Genomic DNA, 12,586 nt, shown 5'->3' on the forward strand with positions numbered 1-12,586 from the left:
CGTTTGTAAACCGGTAATCTCTAGAAATTTATAATATGTTTAGGATATTTCTTAGCTACAATGCTACATTTATCTAAAAATTTCTGCGTTTGGCTACTTTTGACCCAGGAGTTTAAATATACAACCTTCTTTCTTTTCACTTATATTTAAAAGCCACCTGGCGTTTTTTGTTCACGTTATCTGGCAGCCCTGATGTGCAGTGAGCACGCCAGAAGTACCGTTTACGCGCGCGCATATTTGCGGCCAGGTTTATATCAGTGTTGCAAGTTAACTGCGATTTAGCGTGACAGTGGTTCTAATCAGACACGAACGTGTGCCCCTTGTGTGCTTTCAAGTGACCTGTGTGGTGTTTCGTGGCAAGCAGTTTCTCACAATTGACAGTATTCGATGTTGGCCCTAACACAGTTAACGGTAGTAAAGGGGCAAACGATGCGGGAGCGAGCCAGCCACTTTCCCATCAATTGCGGTAGGCTCGCGTGCGCTGCTTGTTCTTGATTTGCGCTGCGCTTGTCGGTGTGTTCATGACTGCGAGAAGCTGCTTTCCCCACTTGGGGTGGGCCGCTTCGTGCGTTTTTCTTTCGCGGATATTCGTGACAGCGCCTCAACACAGCTGTTTCCTGCAGGTGAGCTATTATAGTTATGTCGTGTTAACCCTTACTTCATAATTTCCGCTGACTATATTTGTGAAGCCCTTGCTAAAGCGTCGTGTGTACGCCGCTCCCGGGGTCATTGATAAGCTCATTGATCGTATACGAGGAAGTGTAGGAACGCATACGCAATACCCCAGGTACACGCTTCATTTTTGATCATGATCATGCCCGATCGAAATCGAGCTTCTCGACCTCGATTTGTAGCCTTCTGCAACTTGTGCTGATTGTCCAACCGCGGTCGACAAATTCAATACATATCGAGCTCGATCGCAATCGAAAATCAACCTTGTGACTGCGGTGTTGCACATCCTGCATTTACGTTCGGCACGTACACCCGATAGCATGGCGTGGCCGCTAAAGCGATAAGTACAGGCGCCCAAATCTTTAACTGGTGTGCGGGAGCGACGACTTTTCCGTGCGTCAGTGCCGTTTGACGGGGCGAGGCTGGAAACAGTCTGAGGCTAAGCGCATGCGGACAAAGCGCGCTCAGCTGGACCCATCGTCTCCTAGGCTGTTTCCAGCCTCGCCGCGTCATACGGCGCTGACGCCCGGAAAAGTCGCCGCTCCCGCACACCAGTTAAAGATTTGGACGACTGTACATTCTTTATACCGGCGGAACAGTGCTGCACTGTGGGAGCTAGAGTTGACGTCATTATTTCTACAGCGCAAAGACTCAAAAAGGAATGGACTGGTGAGAAGTCGCCCACTCAGTAAATGCAAATGGTTTGGGCTATTTATCATTCTTGACGATGCATGTTCTTGGGATTTTGAAGCAACTTTTCTTTCCTTATATACTCGTGCTCCAATGTGACACTTTTCTCCTGCTAACGTTTTAAACCACGGTTACCGACGCCGGTTCGGTTGTCCCCGCTCACAAATGGTGCAAAGATTTGCGAAGTTTGGATACATTTCGATCTCGGAGCTGTTCCTCAATAACAGCATTTGTCGTGAAAGGTATAGTCGCTTACATACTGAACCTAAACACATATTAGACACTTTTCTACCGCGCTTATGTGGCAGATATACTGCAAAAAGCATGGTGATTCATGGTTAAGGACTGTGTAGACGAACGTCTGTAGCACGCCCATGGCATTGTCAACGGAACGCTCTGGATCTCTGCAACTGCAGCACCTCCCACCAAACAGGCATTAAAGAAGAGATAAAGAGCAGAAAAAAAAACAGCAATACATAGTGAGATAAAAGAAAGAAAAAGCATGCGAAGTGTGACTTATGATTGTACTGCAGTGCAATAAACGCACCTCGCTAACTAAACTACAAGGTTTCGATGTTCTGGGCTCGTTAATGAAGAAAAGTTGCATGCGCTATTGCCATTTGTACCTTTATCTGTGCTGTTGATCTTTGTGCCCTTTGAATGAAATATTTTGTTTTTTATTTGTTACCGCCAAAACAACCGCATGCTGCAACATCAAAAAAAGGCAAATCTCGGCATAAGTGGACTTTACGTAGCGCTTAGCACGACAAGGTGATCTTGGCGCTGCTGCAGCCGACTTATGCATGCAAATTTATCCGGAACCGCCATAGGCAGAGCAGCCTTTGACTTAATCGCATTCTAGAGGAGTCCCAGTGGTCACATGTCTGGGTGAGCTTTGTCATGGAAGAACAAATTGGTGTCGTGAAGAGGTAACACTGTTCTAACACTGCTACACTATGTAAGGGGGATCCGGCGTCCATCTTCTTGCAATTCGAATTAGGTTCCGTCTTGGTACTTTGTTTCCAAACTTGTTTTGAATGTAGAGCAACGTATAAACGTGCTGACGTCGTCTCCTGTGAATATGGCTTCAAGCAGGAGGCTGTGTTTTAGTACAACTTGCTCTGCGACAACCTTTCAGCTTGAATGCCGCCACTTCATTATTTAAATATTTTAAAGCCAGCTTAGAAATACATTTAAAATGCAAATTCGCAGCTTATCTGCATGGCAAAAAATATATCTTTACGGAAACTCCCCATATTTACAACCAGAATAGCCGCATCTTACCGAGTTCTAGGAAAATCTAGGGAATTTCTCTACCAAATCGAGCTAGGGGAAAACTTGCTTCGATGTTTGGCAGTATTGTGTACACGTTGCACGACATGTGCTTAGACAGGTCACATATACCCGGCGGCTTTATTCTGTTTCACGCGGCACTAAATCAAGGCGCTTCCCGTGGGAGTGATGTCTGACGAGGCCAAACACTATCGCGTTTCGGTTCCTCAGAAAAGGCCGGCTTGGAAAAGAAAGGAGAGACAGCCGTTTTGTCCGCTCTTGCGACATCCTGATGACCACCGGCGTTGTGCCGGTGAGGACAACCGGATCGCTTTCCGGAAGCAGCGTCTTTCATTTTTTTTTTTTTGCCAGGTGGTCGAGTTTCAGCAGGCACGTGGACATTGTCCTGCTCTTTAATTCGGTTATTTACCCAGCATTGACCACGCCACGTGGCACCAAACGACACAGCGTCGCTTTATACAGAGCTTGTACGTTTTTCATTCGTTGTCCTTTTTTTCTTCTTGACTTTAGGAAGTACGAGCACTGCTCTCATACCATTGGTAATGGATATATCTCTGTTTTGTGATGGACTGCGGCCGCATTTTCGGCACGTGGCGCCTTTGTGTCTGTAATATCGTTACAGGGAAGACAGTGAGCAAACATGTATCTGCAATGACTGTTTAGATAGCGGCTTTAGGCGGTACGGCTGCAAGCAAGTGCGCAAACCATGATGATGATGATGATGATGATGATGATGATGATGATGATGATGATAAACCATTGCACGTACCCATTAGGGAGGATAAGCCAAAAGTAAACCCGGCAGGAGGAAACAAGAGCAAGTACTTAAAAAAATACCCTTCTCATCCCGTCCCACCAAAAATAAATAAAAAACAATAAAAGCGTAATTGAAAAGTTAGGATCACTGCATCTAAAGTACCAATGTTAAAATTGGGAGGCACCTGCAAGTTCTTACAAGGAAATTGAAGTGAAATGAACACGGAACCACGGCCAACTAGACCATAATTTATTTTGCATTTTTTATATTCTGTTATTTGGGCTGCCTGCTTCTTGCCCGATTCCCCAGAATGGTTATGCGTCATTGACACGCAACGACCCGGCAGCCAACACGTCACTTCGTCCGTTTTCAGACTCGAGCGCTCTGTCACCTTTGTCTCATCGGCGCAAGCTGTCCGTGACGGTTGATTGATGAGGTTTAAACGTCGCTGAAGCACCGTGTAGCGTGTTGTTCCCAACAATTAGACAAGTGCGTCATAGCGCATTAGACACGCTGCGACCACCGGAACCAGGCACACAGAGCGCTGTCTGCCGTCGTCTTTTGCCTAATGGGCCGTGGCGCACCTGTCGGGCCGAATTTCCGTTTTAGCGAATCACATTTAGACACAAATTTTCGTGCTAAGGTTAACAGAGAGAAATCTGGCGGCTACAGACATTCGACCATCGTGCGAATGATGAGTAGCACATGGATTTGATTCGGCATGGCTTCGTTAGAAAAACACACGGCGACGTCTGTTGAAGTTCCTGCGGCTCAGCTGCGTGGGCTGCTACAGTGTCGAAACGTTTCTCTCTTATCAGACGAGTGCTTTACGGTCACACCTAAGTCATTTCATTACGTAACTTCATACGCATAAATTAACGTAAATACCTCTGAGCGTGCGTGTCACTATATGACATTTGGGGGTAGCACTTAACCAATGCGTGGGTTGGACAACTTCTGCTAATGTAGACGATTGAGCGTGTTTGTAGTGTGAAGGGAACCAAATGATTGAAATTAGAAGTTAGATGAGGCTAATGATTGCTTTAAGAAGAATTTTCAACGACAAATTGGCTTCGAGAAAGTTGTTTGAAAGTGTGCAGAAGGACAAACGATAACATTATTTTCGGAAATGTGTCGGGCAATGCAAATTAAACTGTTTGCAGACTTCGAGCCACAGATAAATATGGCTCTCCCTGAAAGTTAACAAAATGTCCATGCGTGGCATGACGGTTAGGTTAGGCCTCTGCACTCTGCTTTTGTAGCCTGCTGCTTAATGCATACATTCATCCTTGGGTGATGCAAAAATGGTCTCTGAATAATATGTGGTCATGTTTGAAACCATTACGAATGCGAATTGGTAAGTCGGAGGAACCACATGCTGCTTACAGCACAAATTGAGCTTTTGGCGATTTGTGAGAAAAACCTTCGATTCATCGCCAAAAACTAAGCTGGTACTTTCTTCTTTATTTTCCCCTAACTTTTGTCATTCATACAAACCTAATACAAATTTTGCACTTCAATAAAAGAAGTCGCATCAGATAGGGTTAATTGTACGCTTTTTGCTGGACCAGTTAAAAAAGAAAATTTCCCGTAACAGACAGCACAGTAGTACCCTTTGAAATAAATTACTCGTTGAGGCAGCCACTACTTCTGCGAAAAATCAGAACCAAAGAATTAACCGAATTACACGAACTATATTTTTTATTAGTGACTGAACGGTACACATACCAATGTGCGATTGTAGCCGGTGAGTTCGGAACGAATTCTCAGGACTGCGCCAGTTTCAAGATATTAATTTTCAAATTGTCCGACGAAGTGCATTGGCGTTCCAATTACATTTGTGCTTCAATGCATACAACAGCGTTTTTTTAAAAAAGGTAAGTGGAACAACAGTGCATAATTTGGCGGAGCACACCTCGAAACCGCTGCCATCCTCGGAATTCATATTGAGTTGCTATGCCTTGCATACTAACTATAGGTACAATTCGTAGGTCTGCAAACTATAATTTAACTGATGAAAATTTTAATAACGTAATTATGTTAATTAGCCAAATGAGCATTTTGATATATCGCAGAATTGCTGAACACCTCAATGAATAGTTTAGACCAAGGGTTAGAATTGTGCTGTCTGCCTCAGGTAATGTTAAAAAAATTCGTGCAGCAAAAAAAAAAAACACCATGCATAGAATGAAAAAATAATTAATTAAATTAAATTATGGGGTTTTACGTGCCAAAACCACTTCCTGATTATGAGGCACGCCGTAGTGGAGGACTCCGGAGATTTCGACCACCTGGGGATCTTTAACGTGCACCTAAATCTAAGTACACGGGTGTTTTCGCATTTCGCCCCCATCGAAATGCGGCCGCCGTAGCCGGGATTCGATCCCGCGACCTCGTGCTCAGCAGCCTAACACCATAGCCACTGAGCAACCACGGCGGGTAGAATGAAAAAAAAAAGGAAACTAAATAGGACGAAGAGACCACTTGAGGGATTCGAAGCCACGACCTCCGTTTTACGCATGCGATGCTTTACCAATTAAGCTACGGCACGATGGCGGTTTCTCCAATTCACTTTCTTTAATATTTGTGAATATGTACTAGATCTAGCCCTCGGATTGTTAGCCGGCGCCACAACTCGTGGCCATGGCGGCGGACGTGGTACACCCCTTCAACCCCAGGCGTCGCGTATTACGCGAACTTAGGAGCAGTCGGCTCTGGCCAATAAGCCCTCGTATGCTTACTCATGACGTGAAGACTCGAGATTTGGAGAATCTCGAGCAAGAGTCGAAATCCTCGCTTTGCATTGAGAGAAAAAGGGAGCCTTTTTTCTTTTTTCTTTTTTCTTTTTTTTTTTTTTTTGCTTTTCACAACCACATGATGCCAACAGGCGACGAGTGCAGCTGCCACACTGACGGCGCACAGAGAAATCAACGCCAGCTTTTCCTCTATCATTCCTGACGTGACACTTCGGTTTTAGGCGTGCCACGGCGTGCTACCGTTACACGCGGTCCAGAAGGCCCACCTGCATGCGAGTCTTAGCAACTGCGCAACTTTGCGGTTGGAACAATATCCGTCCGTGGGCGACACGTATTCAAGCACTGTCGTTTTGTAACAACCAACACTTGAAGTGTGTTGAATGCTGAATAAATCTGCAATCTGCATCAGTTATGCAACTCAACGGGGTAACGAAAGACAGGTGTGCCTGCCTTTCCACGTGTGTGGTGTACAGGTGTACGTGGCGCTGAAAGGCATGACCTGCGTCGATCGGGATGGCGTGGCTGGTTTGATTTTTTTTTTTCTCGTGGACAACGCCGCCGACGCCGGATTTTCTGCGATACGGGACCCGCAACGCTCTTGTGTTAATAGTGGGAAGCCTTCCGCGTGCCTGGAGCCCCACGAGCGAGACACGCGATACCTCGCGGCCAGAAATATCCAGAGAACGGGACGCTGGGCCGCTCTTCTGGCGTCGACGCCGGACGAATAACGTTCGCAGTGAAATTGAAACCGGTGGGACGCGTGGGGGCTCGCTGACGCAACAGCCCACGCTATACTTCGCTTGATGCGATAGACGTGCTACGCGCGCAGTGGTTGACGCCGTTAGCGAGTCAACTTGCTTGCTGTCTTTCTTCGCTGATAGCTTACTTTAACGGTTGTAAATTTGAATGAGAGCTTTCTCGTCGTCACAGAACAAAGGAATATAAAGAAAGAGCTGAAAGACAAAGAGGAGAGACTGGGCGAACATGAACGCGAGCGTAAAATTCCGCGCACGACTAAAGGAAGGCACATAGAACAATGTAAGAGCGCGCAGAGATGCACAGTTACGTAAACAAAATGAACTAGTCAAGAGTCCGACATGTGAAAACAGTTTTTGTTTTGTTTTTGCAAACAAAACTACTGACGCTACCGCGCGTACGATAAGTGTATAACCGAGCATATACATACAAAACAAACATGCTCCACACCCGTACGCCCTTTTGTAAATCTTGTTCACTCTCCCCTCCCATCTTTCATACCCCCCATCCCACTCCCATGTGTAGGATAGCAAACCGGTTAGGCTAAACTGGCCTCCCTGCCTTCCTTCTCCACTTTTTCCTTCCTTCCTTGTTCACAACACACACACACACAAATACACACACACACGCACTCACACAGGCGCGCGCCCGGACGGACGGACGGACGGACTGAGATGGGATATGGAATTGTTATCCCGAAATCGGGTCGCACATTTGATTCTTCGGGTGCCTTCTGACCTCTATTTTTTTCTGTCTTTCGGACTTGTTTCTGACGCTTGTAATCTGGTAAGGACTCTCGCCTCTGACAGCCTCTTACCTTTTATGATATGGGGTGAAAGAAGCCATGCTGTCATCTACGACTTCTAGCAATTTTCTCTACATCGCTTTGAAAGTGGTGCAGGGCCTCGCGATAAACAACACTTGCGTAAAAACAGTTGTCCCGCTAATGCTCTTTGTATTACATAATTTGGTGCCCGCGTCATCTGCCAGAGAGGAGGAATGTGAGAGGGCCAGATTGCAGCGCAGTGCGTACGAGACCTGGGCTCACGTGCCAGCAACAACATCATTCACTCTGCATGCACTCCGGGGTTTCCTCAATAAAAGAAAGCTTTTGCTTTTCGTCACTGGAGCTCGGGACATCCGCGCGGGAGTAATTTGTTCTTGGCCGAAGTAGGTTGTAGCACGTGCGCGCCGAGATCTAAATTTCGACCTTGAGCGTACGCGAAATCACGGGAAGCAGTGCAATGAATGAATGGGCCCCAATTAAGAGAAGCCGGCTCGCCGAGCCTGACCGGGCGGCACCGGAAAGGCCTCCGATGTGACGTCACAAGACACGAGTTCAGCTTTTACAGCGAAACTGTCTGCGTGGGCGCTGTCGCACAGTCTGTGAAGGCGCCACATAGTCGTACATAATGTTCATTCTACCCTTCTTTTTCCCTCATTTTACGTGCCGCCTTTCCCTGTACAGGGTAGCCAACCGGAGGTATCCTATGGTCAACCTGTCTGTCTTTCCTTTGCATTTATATTTCTCTCTGTTGCAAGAGGAGCTCCGCAATATCTTTTTTTTTCGTGAGGCGTCGTGCGACGGAGTGGTCAGTGTATCAAATTAAATGCAACGCAACGTGTGCCGGAACCTCGATTTAGCTCTTTGAAACGTCACCATCAGTGACTATGAAATAAAAGTTACCTTGCGTATATCTCATTCGAATAGACAGTTCATATGGGCTGTTTCTTAACCACTAATCCGTAGTTAGTTTTCTGTTTTGCTCTCGTCGCGTCGTACCAGCTACGCGTTGAAGTCCAGTGAGGGATTTGTACGGCGGTGGCGGTGAAAGTAGACGGTGCGGTGCAGCCACGTAGCTTGCGTGGGAGCCAGCCACAACCGTTCGAACGACGCCATGAGCCAGCAAACAGACGCATTTGGTATACTTGCGAAGGTTTTCTTGAGAACCGCATACACAGCTTCGCTGTCTTTGACGCATCAGTTGTCAGATTGGCATACATCTGTGAAAGAATTTGTTTCGTTTTCGCCTCGACGTAGTGGCGGAGGACTCTCGCCAACATCGTAGAGAGACAGAGAAAAAAAGGAGAAATTTCTGCCCCCCCCCCCCTGTTTTTTTTTCTTAGGAAGACAGGTGATTAAACATAAGAGCGCCTGATTGGCTACCACGTATACGCTGGGAGAAAGGCAATAGAAGAATGACCGAGAGAGCAAAGGGAAAGACTAACGTGCGTGGTGCGTACACGGGGACATCGTGAACCTGTCGATGCCACCAGTGTTATTCGACAATGAATGGAGTGCTAATAGAGTGTTGTATCAGGAGAAAAAATAAATAAAAGTTAGATAATCCGTAGCTTATACAGGGGGATCATCTTTAAGTTTTATGAAAATTTTAAAAATCGCCTGTAACAGATAGCATAGTTCTTATCCTTGAGCTTGTTTATTCTGTGAGGCTATCTCGAGAAATCAAACAAATATTCAAACAATTAAAAAAAATTGGAACATTTAACTTCTCAATTACTTTACAGCACATATTGCAACTTGCGAATTGTAGCCGGTGAGATTGCAAGACGTATCATACCACTTGAAATTAATTTCAAGGATGACACCAGTTTCGAGATATTACTTGTGTATTGTATGTATATTGTATGTATTGTATTGTATGTGTTGTATTGTATGTAATGTATTCCTACAAATACCGCCCACACAACGCCTGCTGGGTTAGGACACATGGGATTATCGTATGCAAACTCGCACTGAGCTAGTATATACACGCATTAATCATGTATATAAGCCCTTCCAGCCGCAGTCTGAAGGGGGGAACAAAATACAGGGGTGTTCCAATTACTTTTGGGGTTCATTGCATAAAAGGGCGTTTTGTTAAAAAAGTAAGTGGAACAGTGCATTTCTCAGGGCAAGTTTGATGGCGCGTGTCTCCAAACTGGCGTCATTCTGGAAAATTCATTCCAAGTGGATACGCCTTGCAAGCTCACCGGTTACAATTCGTAAATTGTAATCTGTGCCGTAAAGTAATTAAAACGAAATATAATTAGTTGATTTTTTGTTAATTCGTTGAGCATGTGTTTCGATTTCTCGCATAAGTAATGTCCGCCTCCCTGAATAATCCAGCTCAAGGACCAGAATTACGTTATCTGCAACAGGCTATTTTTTAGAAATTCCATAAAACTTAAAAATGATCACCGTGTATAGCATCCAGATCAGGCTCCAAAGAAAATGAAAGTAATAAAAATTTAGTGGCGTAGGGATAAAGATCCACTGATTAGCTGGGCAGAGCGCTGCGTGGCGGTATAATGTTTCACCCAGCCAACAATATGGCGGTCCTCTAACCATTCGTAATAGTATTCTGAGAAATTAGTCTGTAAGCTCCCCGCCGTAGATCATTATACTTCTATTGATTTTGCTACGAGGCTGACACTAGACGCGAAGGTATACTTGATGTATTCCTACAAATACCGCCCACACAACGCCTGCTGGGTTAGGACACATGGGATTATCGTATGAAAACTTTCACTGAGCTAGGATATACGCACATTAATCATGTATATAAGCCCTTCCAGCCGCAGTCTGAAGGGGGTAACTATGTTCAGAGAAACACTGAGCTCAAATGATTGAAGACAGCCAAGGAGAAAATTAATTTCTACAGAGCGTAGAAGAAAGCAAGAGAAGATTACAAAAACCTGTTTCATAGAATAATATGAGAACGCAGATTAGATGAAAGAAAGAAAGAAAGAAATAACAGGGCGTTAGTGCAGGAATACCGGATGCTGCCTTAATTCTGATTTAAACTTTCAGCTAAGGCAACCGTAATAGCCAGGCTAGAAAGGGAAAGCCAAGAAAACGCAACTATAACGCGTACTTCGTTATATCAACATCGCTGCGCCCGCCCTTGTTTTGTTGTAACTTTCGCGAGCTACGCATAACACTGAAGTGCTTGTCGCAGTGCCTGAGCAAACGTGCAGTAATAAAGACATCTTTTACGAGCCTGTTGACGTGTCTTTCTGCTCTGTTGACAGCGTGCTGGAGAGAGAGTTCGTGAGGAGACGGCAATAATTTGTGCGATCTTCTTTTTTTTTAATGATTATTTCTTGGGTGTGGCCTGCGTGATCGTGTGCGCCGCTATCATTGACGTATATGTGAATGTTGACATGCCCCTTTAGCTTGCTCGACGTGTGATGCAAAGGGCAATTTTCAGCTTTTGTTGAGCTCTGTCATGCGGGAAGTTGCATACATTATTGCGGTAGTCACTGACTGAAATGGCCCGCCCCGTTGGCCCTAGTGGATGTTGGTGTTGCGCTGGCTGAGCTCGAGGTTGCAAGTTCGATCCTGGCCGTGGAAATAAAAAAAGCTATCATTTGCTTAAATTTAGGTGCACGTTAAAGAACTCCATGCAATCTAAAATAATCCGGAGTTCCCCACTTCGGCGTGCCCCATAATCAATTCGTGGGTGAAACAGCGCAGATGGGACGAACTACACGTGAAGAACTGTCCACTTTGCCTCAGCTCATAATCAGGTCGTGGTTCTGGCAAGCAGAAACCCAGAATTGAAATTTTGAAGCTCTTTTTTTGTTGAGCATTTCTGAGTATGCCTTTGAATTTCCAGTCTATCGTTCGCGGAAGGCGAGACCCAATGTAGTGGGAAAGGCATGCGGCTATCGGTAGGCACGTATGAGAAAAATAGAGAGAGAGGACGAAAAGACAGAAAGGGAGGTTAACCTGCGAAGTTGACGGTGGGCGGCATTTCTGCTGCGTAAAGACGCGAGAGAAGCAGTGATATGTTCCTCGTTGTCGCAGCGCAGTTATAGGGGCTGTACGTCAGGTTTGCAGCTATGGGGGAACCATGCGCTATCCTTAGGGACTATTCGCGGATCGTACGCGTCGCTTCCTCCAAGCATCAGCATGTTTTTTATAGTTACTTTTCATCTCGCTTAGCGCCTTAGCCAACATGGAAGTGAAATGGGGTAGCAGTAAAGCACATTCTCCCAAGCTTCCTGCCGGATTTCGCAGCTAAATTTTATCTAATCTAACAAGCGAAGTGATCCAGTTTGCAACTCTGCGCGCGCACACAGGAATGCGTAATGCAAAAGAAAAGAAAGAAGGGAGCAAGGAAGGAAGGATGACTGTTTCGCCATCGTTCATTCACAGGCTCCAACGCAGCAGGCTGTATAAGCACCGCAGCGTTTCTTAAGTACGACAGGACTTTGTGAAAGCTGCATAGACCTGCTCCAGACCATAACGTCATACGGATAACTATATGGACAGTCGCCCATGGAGTTTCTTACAATAATGACTGGAGGGAACTCTGGCGTTGCGATGACTGGTTATTAGATGGAAAAACTGATGTTCATGCTTGTGGCTTCAAATGTTCTTGCGGCTTTGTTTACTACGCTTTATATGCCTTCATTGTCCTAAATTTCCAAGCAATCTATACTTTCCAAAGGAACAAGACTATGCCAACCCGTGTAATCACTACTGGTACCGGCGGTTTCGCCTGTCGAAGTGGCCAAATCGAAACACGTCAAACGTCTCAACGCGCTGCAGGCTTGCCCGCGAAAAATTCTTAAGTGTCGCTTGTCGACGCTTGCGCCCATGGCGCGATGGCTTCATTATCGGGATTCTGTGCTAGAGGCACTTTTTATGAGA

The 12,586-nt window shown here is 45.7% G+C and overlaps 1 protein-coding gene across 2 annotated transcripts in view; it reads left to right on the plus strand.

Annotated features, from left to right (window-relative positions):
- Positions 1–325: 325 nt before the first annotated feature.
- LOC135902392 (uncharacterized) overlaps positions 326–12,586 on the plus strand; it is a 553,623-nt gene continuing 541,362 nt past the window's right edge. For both annotated transcript variants that reach the window (XM_070539206.1, XM_070539201.1), the window contains exon 1: positions 326–623. The gene's annotated coding sequence lies outside the window, so the exon portion shown is untranslated. The remainder of the gene's footprint in view (positions 624–12,586) is intronic.

The sequence above is a fragment of the Dermacentor albipictus genome, chromosome 5, assembly GCF_038994185.2.
Source record: "Dermacentor albipictus isolate Rhodes 1998 colony chromosome 5, USDA_Dalb.pri_finalv2, whole genome shotgun sequence".
NCBI lineage: Eukaryota > Metazoa > Arthropoda > Arachnida > Ixodida > Ixodidae > Dermacentor > Dermacentor albipictus.